The sequence below is a fragment of the Manacus vitellinus genome, unplaced genomic scaffold (genome assembly GCF_001715985.3).
Source record: "Manacus vitellinus isolate BGI_N305 unplaced genomic scaffold, ASM171598v3 scaffold_4_pilon, whole genome shotgun sequence".
Classification (NCBI taxonomy): Eukaryota; Metazoa; Chordata; class Aves; order Passeriformes; family Pipridae; genus Manacus; species Manacus vitellinus.
The window spans coordinates 9,198,142-9,210,730 of NW_021940604.1; positions in this window are offsets into that span (position 1 = coordinate 9,198,142).

Genomic DNA, 12,589 nt, shown 5'->3' on the forward strand with positions numbered 1-12,589 from the left:
AAAAAGAAGTGAAAGAGGGGAAACTTGAGCGTCCCCGTCTCGCTTTTTCCGTGCTCAGGTGGCGGCGGCCGCTCCCGGTCCCACCGCGGCTCCTCCCGGGTCCCCCGGGCTGCAGCGCGGCGCTGCTCATCCCCCGCCCGGTGACCTGGCCCTGGGCTCCGTCCCGGCGGCTCTGGCGCTGGATGTCGCCCGCCCTGGCGGGAGGGGCGGTGTCAGCGTGCGGAGCCGGTGACTGCGGGTGTTTTCCCAGCGCTTCTGCCTGGCGGAACCCTGACTCGCTCGGGAGAACGTGTCCACAGGGCGGGCTGGCCGGGGGAGGGGGGCCGCCAGCACTGCCAGCGCCGGGAGGTGATAGCGTGCTGATCCCGGGGGAGTTTGTTTGTGTGTTTATGCCCGGTTTGTGCTAAACTTGGGATCAGCGGAGCTTCTGACAGGTCAGCCCACATGCCTGATTAATTCTTTTGTGTGTGCATGGGAAGACCTCAGTAAATAGAAACTTGGATGTACTTTGCAGCTGATTTTGCGTCTCTCGGTTCTCCCAGGCTTCTGTTCTTTGTGTAGCACTGATCCCAAACTTGTATTTTCAACTTCATAGAAAGTACAAGCAGCAAAATCTAGGTTCAGCCTCAGACTCCTAAGTAGTGGCAGCATAGGGAGGTGGATTTAAAGCTTCTTTTATAGCCTGCAAAGTGCCCTCAGAAGTGATTAATTGTACACCTACCCAGAGTTATTGGAAGAGTGTTTGTTTTTTTCTGAGCTTGACCCAACTTTGGAGAAAGTAAGAATCGTATGTGGTACATAGGGTTTTGTTTTGCATGGCCAAGCTCCCAACAGGCAATGTGAAAGATGGCTTACAACATCAGCTTAGCTTTCTCAATGTGCTGGAAACATTCAGGAGCCCAAGGAACTGTGTTGCAACTTTTGTGGCAGCTGTATAAGGTGTAAGCCCCAGTCTACATAGGGTTGCTGCTCAGAGACCACCAATAGTTTTCTTTTGAATGGAAGTAGAAAGCTTACTTTGCGTATGAGCAAAACTGATAAGGAATGCCTTTCACTGATAAGATTCAAAGTGTATAAACCCTGTGTGGGTTTCATTGTGGAATTACTCCTTATGGTATACTTAAGTATACGGTTTCTTCAAAGGAAGACACCTTCATCATCCTTACCAAATCTTATGGTTTGGCTCAAGTTTTGTGTGAGGCTCAAGTTTTGTGATAACCAGTTTTACTTTTTTGGTGCTTTGTAATTGTGTGACAAATTTAAGAAGCATTTCTTCCTCAACAGGACAGGTATTCCCTTTTCTGCCAATATAGTTATGTTCGTTTGGCATGGCATGGTGCAGTCAGACTTGAAATGAGAACATGTTATTACTAGGCATACCTGCAGTACGGTGATATATCATGTTAATGTCCTGATAGAAAGTGGTATTTATTTATCTCGATATAAATAGGGTACTAATGATTACCATACACATATGCAATGCATTTAAAGGGAAGGGTGAAATAAGGCTAGTGCTGCACTGTGCAAACCTTGAAATTCTACATGTATCAGACTCTTAGTTATTGTATCCTCTCTTAGTCATCATTTTGCACAAATTATATATTTGCTACTTTTTGTTGTTGTTGTTACAACTCAGTTCTTTGGGCTAAACCTGTTATTGCTTTTAATTTGATGATCTTTGTTCTTGTCATTGTAATGCCCAAAACTGGACGCGGTTCTTCTGTTTGGCTTTCTCTGTTTGATTTTAAATTCTTTGCTAAGTGGCACCTCTGCTGTCAATTCAGTTTTACTTCTTGAAAGCTGCATTGCTGCTCCTAATATTTACTTTTCAAAGGGCTTATCTGTTGAAGTCGAAGATAAATAATGATTATTTCTTCCTAATATATTTTTTAGAGTTTTTTTGGTTTGGTTTGGTTTTTTGACTTTTTTGTTTGTTTGTGAAGGAAGGTTATTTTATTTGCCTATCAGTTGCCAGGAACTGATGTGTAATCTAAGCATTTTGACCTGAAGTTGCACATAAAGCCATGACAATTCTCTTCTTATGTGCTTTCTAGATATTGTAATCTGGCCAAGGAGATCAGGTAGGATGATCAGTTGTAGTTAGAATCATGAATATCTCTACAATGCAGGCTGTCAAGGCTTGTCTGCAAGTTTAACACTGTTTCTGATGTTAAAGAGAAATATATGCAAAACAAAGAGAATGGTTTAATAATGCTGTCTTTTTTTGGGAGCAATGACAAAGGGCATTTTTCCTTCCCATTTTTGAAGATACGGAAGCCTCATGGAGAAAGATGTTTGCTGGTGCAGGACTATAAGAACAATGAGGATTGTCAACAAATTTAATTGCTTTCCCATTTACTAGATTCTTACTAATCATAAACCTTGTGGGGCAGATATTGTAAACTACTGTGCCTCTTGTGGTGCACATGTACATACACAGGTGCAGCATGACAGATGATTTAAGTATTTTGCTGTGGCTTTCAGGAGGAGGGGATGGGACATTGTACACCTGCTTTTCAAATCGAGGGTATTTTCTACTTGAATAAATGGCTTTTGTTCTCTTTGTGGGGCCCTGACAATACTTTCCTCTTGGAACTGAGGGTCCCAGAGTGATTTCTGTGATCCCAGCATGATGTTGTATGGGAAGGACCAGAAAAGGACTTGCAAACTTCAAATCTGGGTCACAACCACTTCTTGAGAAGTAGCTGCAGACTGGCAGCTGGTAGAAGATATGCTATGTACGTCCATGGTGCTTGGGAAAAGTACATACTTTGAAATTTTGGGGCTTTCTTATTTTTGTACTATCATAATTTTGTTTCAAAGTAAAGTTTCCATGCAGTACCCTTCAGATAACAGGGGTCCATTAGTATTTGTTCATCTCCGAGCATGGACAGGGGTGTGAGGGAGGGAAAGCAGGCACAACAAAGCTCTTTGTCTTCAGTTAGTCATTCTCTGCATTTGTTCACTGTGTTTGCTTGTCTGTCTGTACGGTGTGTCCTTGCGTGTGTGTAGGATCCATATGCTCCTAGATATAGATATTAGAGTATTAATAGGTAAATGTGTCTCAAATTATTTCTGCTGATTCTTTTCTGTTATGTACTCCTTGGTATCCTGAAGTGAATGCATTAGTTCAAGGACATCCATTCATTGCTCCACACAGGAGGAACTTTGTGATGTGGCAAACTGGTTAAGGATGTGCTGTACTGCAGTAGGTGCTACACCTTTGCAACCCTTACTAGGGGTTAATGTCCCCATCTGTCAAGAGTGGCTGTAATTCTGCCATGCCATTCAACTGGGAGGCCTGCTTTCTGAGGATTTTGTATTGGCATGCCACGTGTACTCTGAGAGTTTTAATTTCACATCCACTTCAGGATATTGAAGGTAGCTTTCAGATGTCTGCAGTCTTGGTGATGGTTGATTTTTTTGGGAGATCACCACTGACTCTGCTCTCTCTGGTTTAGCTATCTTAAACTTTTTGTCTAGGGTGGTAGAGAAGCTTCTCTTTATGCCTCCCAGCTGAGAAACTTGTGCTTGACTCTATTTCAATACAAGTATATTTTTAAGGTGAATTAGTAAAATGCTTTCCTGATATGTATTTATTTGAACTTTGCATGATGAACAGGATGTTGTGCCATAAGAAGGGACATCAAAATATGATGAGACATGTCCCCGTGGGCTGATGAGTGGTTTATAACTCCTGGTGGTGGGAGGCACTAATGGCTCAAGATGGTTTATAAAATTCAAGTGTAGTATACAGTATACCTTAGTTCAGCTGAGTTCAGCTCAGTGTCTAGAGAATTAATTAGATTTAATACTTTTTTCATCAGGTTTTCATTAAGCTTATGTGTGTTGCTATTTTGCATGATGTTTTGTCATATATTTCCAGCATCCAGCTGCTGTAATATGTTTTGCACCACGGGACTTGCCTAACAGCTTTTCATTTTCCAGCAGCGTGCATCAGTAGCTGTGACCTAGCATTAGGTGATGCAGTTTTTCATCACTTTCAGTCCTTAAACGTCAGGGTGCGTGAGGACAAGCACCTCTTTGAAGTGATCAGAGCTCATCAAAAGGCATATGATGGCAGCAGAGAAGTCTTGCATGAATAACAAGGCCAGCTCTTCTGAGGAAGGATGTTTTTTTCCGTTAATATTTGTCTTCTACCATCTGCCAATATTTATACAAAAATTAATACTGCTGTTCTTTTCTGTGGATCCTAATGATTCGACAGTCTGAAATGCTGTCCCTTCCATCTTCTATGCTATTTATTTTAAAGTCTTTCTGAAGAGATGTTTTGAGAGAGATGTTGGGAGGTTAACCTAATGACAACTTCTGGTTCAGTTTCTCCAGTAGTAGGATGGGGTTTGGCCAGTTGTACCTCCTGTTCTAACAAGAAGAAACAGATTCTGTGGGAGGGAGGAAATGATACCTCCTAATTAGTGTTGTTGTTTAAAATCCTTCAGTGTTTGGTTTTAAAGGCACAGTATAATCATTTGATTTTGATGCAGAATGTGTATACATATGTATGGGTTTGTTTTTGGTTTTTTTTCTCCAAGTTTAAGCACATTAATGCAAGAGAACTTGGGGGGGTGGGGACTATGGCTTTCAATTTGTCTGCATGATGGAAGGCCAATCCAGTTTACACTTCATCTCCTGCTATTTTGTTTAGTAAGTATTTTCCACTCTTTGTGTGCAAGGCAGTACTGGGGCACATTTCCTGCTTTAGCCGAACAGGAAGCTTTATTCAGCTTATTCCTAGGGAAACCCCTCCTCCATCCCTAGCCACCAAAAGTGAGCATTATTCGAGACAGTATCAGCAGTAAGCAGGAGATGAAGGAGCTGGCTGACTTTGTATAGTTTCTGGTGTAAGGTCAGAGAATACAAGATGTTCATCATCCTGCAACAACAAGGACAAACCTTCTTTAGAAAAAGGTTTAGAAAAAAAAAAAAAGCCAGACAACACCTCCCCTTCCCCCCAAAAGAAAACCAACCACATCACAACAAAAAACCCCAAACCAACCACCAAAACCATGGTGTGCGGTTGAGAAAGCTTTGGTAAGAAAAGACAGGCTCTCAGGTGAATAATTCTGTTCTAGCAATATTTGGGAGCTACAGTTCATCTGTGATACTCTGCAGATGCTTGAGATGACTCCACTGTGGTACTTCTCTCTGTTGCCATGTAATACAAAGATTCAACAGCAAAGTTCAGCCATGTTAAACAGTTAATTCCTAAGTTCTCCTTGGGAAAAAAAAAAAAAGAAGGAATTTTCTCTTTTACCCTGTTGTAATTATTCAGTTTGCTGCTCAGAAGCAATATAACTCTTGTTTTATTTAGCTAGTGCAAGACTAATTATCTGTGGAAATTCAACCTGATCCAAAGGAGATTTTGTTTGAAATAAGCAGGAAGAAAGTCTGAGTTAGAAAAAGATTTCCCATGGGGATGGTGGGCCAAGTCGTTGTCCTGCTGAGTGGCAAAGCTCCAGCTGAATTCAGTTTGATGAGGGTTTGGCTTGCTGTTTTGAAAACAGTTGACACTCTTTGGCTGAAATGTAGAGCTGCTTTGTACATTGCTCAGAACCTATTATACACCACCTATGAACGTTTATTTCCGTAGATCTTATGATTGGCTTGATCATTCAGGAAAACAGTGTTTAGGAGAGGTAGTTAATGAATTAAACATACTTGTATTTAGTTGTTTTCAATTAGGGTCTATTTTGAAGGTTGCTAGATATTTTAGGATGCACTAAAATGTCCTCAGAAGTTTCTTTTCCTATTAGTATTGGCACAGTCTCAGCTTGGTTGAGTGTGAGCTAGTAACCTTGGTCTCGTGGGCTTCTCTCCTAAAGCTGCTAATACGAATCTCCTGCAGAAGAGGCATTTTTTTTTTTGGATGAACCTATTAACAAACAAAAACAACACAGTGGAAAGCCACTGAAATTCCTCAAAACCTCTGTCCTGGAATTTAAACCAGCTCTAATCAGTGGAAAGTCAGATGAGGCTTTCAAGGGGGATGGGGAGCAGATTATCCCACGTGTTGTTAATGATTCCTGCATCTTCCATTGAAGTGTTTGGTGTTGGCTGCCATCAGCCACAGGATACTGTGCTTAATGTTGCCCAGTCCAGATTCACTATGGTAGTTCCTGGCCCTTTTCCATGTTTCTGGGTGAAGGAGTGGCAATTCCCCTTTCCTCGTGTTTCTTTTTTTCCCCTTCATGCTCAAATAAATGATACAATAAATGAAGGCATGTGCTTTTGTTCCTGTTATCAGGAGCGCTAGTGCAGCACAAACAGAAAGGGAGATTGAGAAGTAGAAGGAATTAAAAAATGCACATTGAAAGCTTGGCAATTATGCAAAGCCCCAGTTTCTTTTGTAGTCCTAAACTAGCTATCAGCAGGCGAGATCAAAGCTGTCCACCCTAACAGTTAACAAGATCAATTAAAGATGCTAATTAAATGTTGTTCTTGGCTGTAGGTTGGATAGGAAACCTGCTGGTTGGATGGCAGTCTCCAGAAAGCCTGGATGACACGCCACTTAAGAGACTAGAAAAAATATCTTGCTACCTGTGGGTTTAGCACAGATTAATGTGGGTGGACTTTGCAAGTTGTTTGTGCTTATATCCTACCATGTTTTAGTTGGGCAGGGCTGCTTCTGGCTTTAGGCTGTTGTGGTTTTTTTTCTCTTTGTCATTTGTGAATTATGGTGGTTAAGTTAGGATTTATTTATTTATTTATTGGCCTCTTGTCCTTTAATCAGCATTGTGCATATGAGATTTTATTGCCCTTTAAGAACTAGGAGTAGTTAGAATATAAATGTTTAGGTCCTACTGAATGTGATTGAGCTTAGGGTGCTATGCAATCTGGAGGCAGGGTAGTTACTCCTTCAGAGAGAGGCAGCGCCAAGTAATTGCCTTGTCATAACTCCTCTTGGTAATTTCCTTGTTGAAGCCACTGGACTACACAGTTTTTAGGTTAAGACCCGATTATTTTTTTAATTTCTTTCTTCTTGTTTTCTCTTCCTCATTTTCTTTAGACTTTCCACCCTACATGTTCTCTGAGCTGCCTCTCCATCTTCAGCCCCGTCTGTTCTGAGGTCTGACAGTTTTAGCGTCTTCTCTGCACCTCAACACCCATGTTGTGCCTGATAAAACTGGCCTTGAGCATCTCCCTTTCCTCAAATACAACACTCTGCAGGCCTGATAGTTGGTTGGGTTAGTGGGGAAGAAGGTGAAGGGATGGATGGCAGAGACCAGGGAAGGGTGAAATTTGATGGAGCTTTTGGCTTTCTCATGATATCCCCTCTCACCCCTCTGTTTCATACCCCTTGGTGTTAGCCCCTGTGAAAGGCCTTCCTGGCTGGCATTGTGGCACAGTGGATAGCACTATAATTAGTTTTAATCCTGTTCGAGTATGTCCCTTTCTTTATTTTTATTGCTTCCTTTCCAAACATGTCTATTGCTCTGCTATAGGAGTATAAATCAAGAGCAAAACCATTTACACCATTACAATGGTGGAAGTGAGAGCATCAAGGTATTACTTGACATAAAAAAACCCTCAAAAGAATTAACTTTAATATGTATCTGTGGCTGAGTTCTTATAACTTTTGAATTTATAGAGCATTCTAATGTTTCGGTAGATTTAATTTCCCTAATCTACAGGCGATCAGCAGTTCTGTTTTAATTTGAAATCTTGATAAGAAGTATATCTGTTAAGTTGATTGGTTGGACATTCCTTTTACTGTAATCAGGCTGTAGCCTAGCTAAGCAAATTTTGAATATTCTAAGGTTGTAATTTTTTAATTAACTTAGCTCCTACTTTTCAGAGATTAGGACTATAACAGATGCCTCCTGAAGTATATTGGAACTATGGATGCTATCTGAAGAACTGAGTCACTTTTTTTTTCTACTAGCAATAAATGTTAATCTTAATCATAATGGAAAAACGATAGAGATTTTGAGCATATTGAGTAATAGTGACAATGGTGGAAGTTTTAAAATTTTTTTAAGTTTTTTTCTTTTTTTCTGGTTGAATGGCCAAATGGAAAATGAAAACAAGAGGTTTCTACACTATGCTTTATATGGTAATGGGTTGTACTTGAATGCTCTTCTTTCTCCTTGTTCCTCCCAATCTTTTTTCCTTTTAGTATCAAAATGCTGTCTACAGATGAGCTCTCATTAGCTTTTAAGGGATGGGGTAAATATTGCTGCTCACTGGCTTACATACATACTTCTGTGTCTGGTTGTTACACTGGTAAGGTTTGTCAAAATCTTGGATTGGAGTAAGAAAGCAAGCCCAGTCTTTCTCCTTGCAAATGGATATCTGTCTTTTTTTTTCTACTTTAGCAAGTTTTGGCTTTTGGCAACAGATAGAGTTGGCTTACAGGAAGATCAGCAGGACTCGAGATGAGTGCTCTGTGGGTTATCTCTAGTGGCACCTTTTGTTCCTGTTGTATGGGAGGGAAGAGCTCCAAAGCAAGTGGTGTTGGCTTTCCCTTCCTATTCAGTATCTTGTTGATGGTGAGAACTGAATCTACTTGTGAGGCTTGAGAAACCAAGTGATGTTTAGCTAATGCAGTACCTTTAAATGGTAAAAAAAAAATCTCAAAATGTTGTTAGCCTTAGAGGTTGTTGTTATGTCCTTAGAGCTGCTTAAAACAATTTGAATTAGAAAAAAAGAACCCTTCTACCAGAAAATGGAAACAAGCTCTTACAAAACTTTTTGTTAACTGTGGTATTTGATTTTAAATTTAGAAACAAAGCTAGATTGATTACACAGCAAGATCCACTGCCCATTATTCTGGACATGAGGCAAATAAAATCCTTTCTATTCAAATTTTGATTTTTTTTTTCCTCCCTCCAGTATATGTAATAGACACTGAAAAAATATTTCTTTGCAGAAGTCCAAGAATCCAAGAATTTCTGGAGATAGTCACTCTATAGGATTGAAGATACATGTCAATGTGTATATGAACAATAATGCAGTTAAGTATATGGTTATAGTCTCCTTTATACTATTTTGATTTGTAACATTGGAAACACAGAAACTATTATGTGAACTTTAATATTTTAAATATGAGAAAGAAATAGGTTTTTTCTGCATTTGTCATGAGGAAGAAAGAGAATGAAAATACAGTAATGTTCATAATATGTCTTGGTGTGTTAGTTTAGACGCAGTTTTCTAAAACTTGTTTGTTGAGCTGTTTTCTTGCTCTGTTAAAATAAAGACAGGTAGTTACTATGTGGTTCCTCCTGCTAGCTTTATTTTAACAGCTTGCGTATGTGATAGAAGATTGAGCATTTTGAGGTATAAGGATACTTATCATAAAAAGTCATTCCGCATGGCTGAATGCATGCTGTAGGCAAAGGGTATGGGAGGAAATGGGTGATAATGGGGTTAGAACTGAAGGGTTTTGTACCAGTTGTGTTCGGGACCTTGATGGAAAACAAGATATGGGAAACTGGTATAGCAACTGATCTCCACAGGGCCAACACCCTTCTCTGTATCTCTGGCTGCTGCCCTCGCAGTGGAGAGCGTGTGCAGTCCTGTTGGGCAGGCTGGGACAGCCTGAGCTCTGCAGGGAGCAGTCCCATGGAGAGGGGGGGCCCTGACCCCGTTGGGCTGCAGCTGGGCTCAGCCCCAGTTGTGCAACATGTGCCGAAGTGGCTCTGCCTCAGCGCTTCCCGAAATCCTGGGAAGCATCACATAGCATTTATCTCGTCGTGGGGAGGCAAGCATGATCGTGACAGGGGTGGTTTCAGTGTAAATAATTATTGCAGTCGATTTTGAAATTACAGTTGCAGTTATATAATAATTATGAAATAAATGGAATTGTAATCTATAATCATGATCTTTACCTTCGGGAAAGATAGGAAAGCTGGAGAAAACGGGGTGAGTGTGAGCAGTTGTCTTGCCCTGCCTTGTCTTGGTGGTCAGCGGTAAGACAGGGCTGCCCTTCAACAAATCTCTGGCATGGAGAGGAGGGAGCTGTGCTCACTTATCCTGAATGAAGGTTAAACTACAGTGTTGGCCTGCTTGTGATAGCAAATTTCCTTAAAACATTAGAAAGCACTTACACAGCACAGCCACAGTATAGATTTAACTGTGAGTTATAAGACTCTTTGCCCCGAGACAGTCTAGTCTTAACACATACAAATGAACCCAGGAGATGGTAATTTAGTTGTGTGGTTTGAAAATGTCTGTTTTGAAGAACCAGAAGTTTCACAACAGTTATGGGCTTTCTTGAGGTCTAGAGGAAAAGCAGATAATTAGAAATCCATGGAGTGTTTGCCTGAGGTGAAGAATAGCACAAAAACATAGAGCTCCTGGTGCTTTTTAGTTTGTCATGTTACAAAAGTCTCTGTCTGTATCTGTTACAGAGACATCGTGTCTACTTGATGGTTATGAAGACCGAAACCATCTGCAATGCTTATTATCTTGCCTGCTCCCACTCATTACTGAGTTTGGCTTGAATTCTGTAATTTGTGATGTGCCCCGTGAAGAGCGTGGTATGTAGCACAGGAGGGAGTGCTCTTTGAGGCGTGTTGTTTTGACCCCATTGCTCTAACTGAGCATGTTTTCCCCTCCCACCCCTTTTCCCAGCACACAAAATACAGTAGCTTTTTCCTTACAAACCATTTTGTTACTGTTAGTAACCTTGCTGGCAAATTGTGAAACTTGCTGCAGTCTGGAAATAGCTACAGCTTGTAAAAAGTTGGATGAAGAGTGGGTAATTTAGCGTTGTACATAGAGATAATGTGCTGCAGGTTAAGTGATTTAAATGCATTGTGTAGTGTGACTGGTAGAAAAATGAATTAGGTCATGATAGACAAAAGCTTGTCTTCATTTGAGCTCCTGTCAGCTTGGCATGTTTGTGCTCTGTTGGCTTTATCACTAGTTACATCTATGCACATATGGTATTTCTAAATTAGATTATTATTAGTGGCTGATAAAAATAAAATATGAATAAACTTAATCCTGCCAACAAATGAAAGCGTGGGTGTATTTCTACTAGAAGTTTGAGCTAATCAGGGAGAATCCCAGGATATCTCAGCTTTTTAACAGAAATAGCCAATACAGAAAAGGACTGATCGACAAAAGGCAGATACCACCAAATAGCAAGCTCGGGTATGAACTCTGTAGGTGAACACTGAAGTGAGCAGAGTCTTTCTCATCACTCAGCCTGAAAATTCTGCATGATCATGGTTAGCAGTAGAGCACAACCTCCATTTACAGGGTGCTATAAGAGATACTTGAACTGTGTGATGTGTGCTGCAGTACCTTTTTTTGATTTCTCCCCCCACCCTGATGGTTGTTGTTGAAGCTGAGACAGTGAGTTTGAATGGAATGAAACGTTCAAGAAAAAGTTTGAGCAGCTACCAAAGGTCATGTATTGAGAACTTTGCAACTGAAAGGGTAAACCTTATAGTGTTCCCATGGGCCCATTTCTTGAGCTTGTCCAGGTCCCCCTGGATGGCATCCCGTCCCTCAGGTGTGTCACTGCACCACTCAGCTTGGTGTCATCTGCAAACATGCTGAGGGTGCACTCAATCTCTTCATCTATGTCATTGATGAAGACATTAAACAGAACTGGTCCAATACAGACTCCTGAGGAACACCATTTGGTGTCCTTCTGGACAGAGCTATTGATCACTACTCTCTGGCTGTGACCACTTAATCCAACCCCCTACTCAGAATAGGCTGAGTGTGAGCCAGGTACTGAGGGTTGTGTGCGGCTGGGTTTTGACTATCTCCAAGGATGGAGCATCCACAGCCCTCATTAGTAAAAATGGTTTTCCGTGTGTTTAAATTGAGTTTCTTGTATTCCAGTTTGTACTCATTGCCTCTTGTCAAAGCATTATAACCATGAACACTATTACACTCTTTTTACTGGAAGGCTGTCCAAGAGGAATGTTAATTGGACCAAAGATGGACCACCTGATCAAGAATGCTGGGGTATTCTGTGGCCTTAGGTAAATGTCTTAGCACATTTATCTGAAAAAGGACGGGTAAGGGAAGGTGTTAGTTAATTAAGTAATAAAGCTGGCAGCCAAAAATAATATTATAAAAATTACAATTAATATTTTATAGTATTTATTTTTATTTATAATTATTTATTTGAGGACTTCTGAACTTGCGGTGCTTCTTTGGAAGCGCTTTAATACTGTCAATAAAAATACCTATTGCTTCTGTTGAAAGGCAAGGTAATAAACTTAATCTCAGGAAGATGGAAACTATCTCCAGTGGAGATAGTGGAAACCACTTCCAGTGCCTCACCTTATGGATGCTGTTGGCAATGTCTCTTAGGGAGTGAAAAGCATTCACTGTTTGCAGGAGGAGTCCTGAACAACCCTTCCGCATGCTCAAGAATTTCAGCAGCGGCTTCTTTTTGAAATTCTGACAAAGGTCCTTGGCTAAGTTTTTGGAAACTGTCTAGGATCTAGGTTACATATCCACAGTACCCTATTTTTTGCTTGTTGATGGCAGCTTTATTAAGCAGGATAGAAAACATACCATATAGTTCTGTTCTTCATCTTGCTTGAGGCAAGTAAGCAAACTCCAATGAGAATTACAGGAAATACCTTTTTGATCATCCACC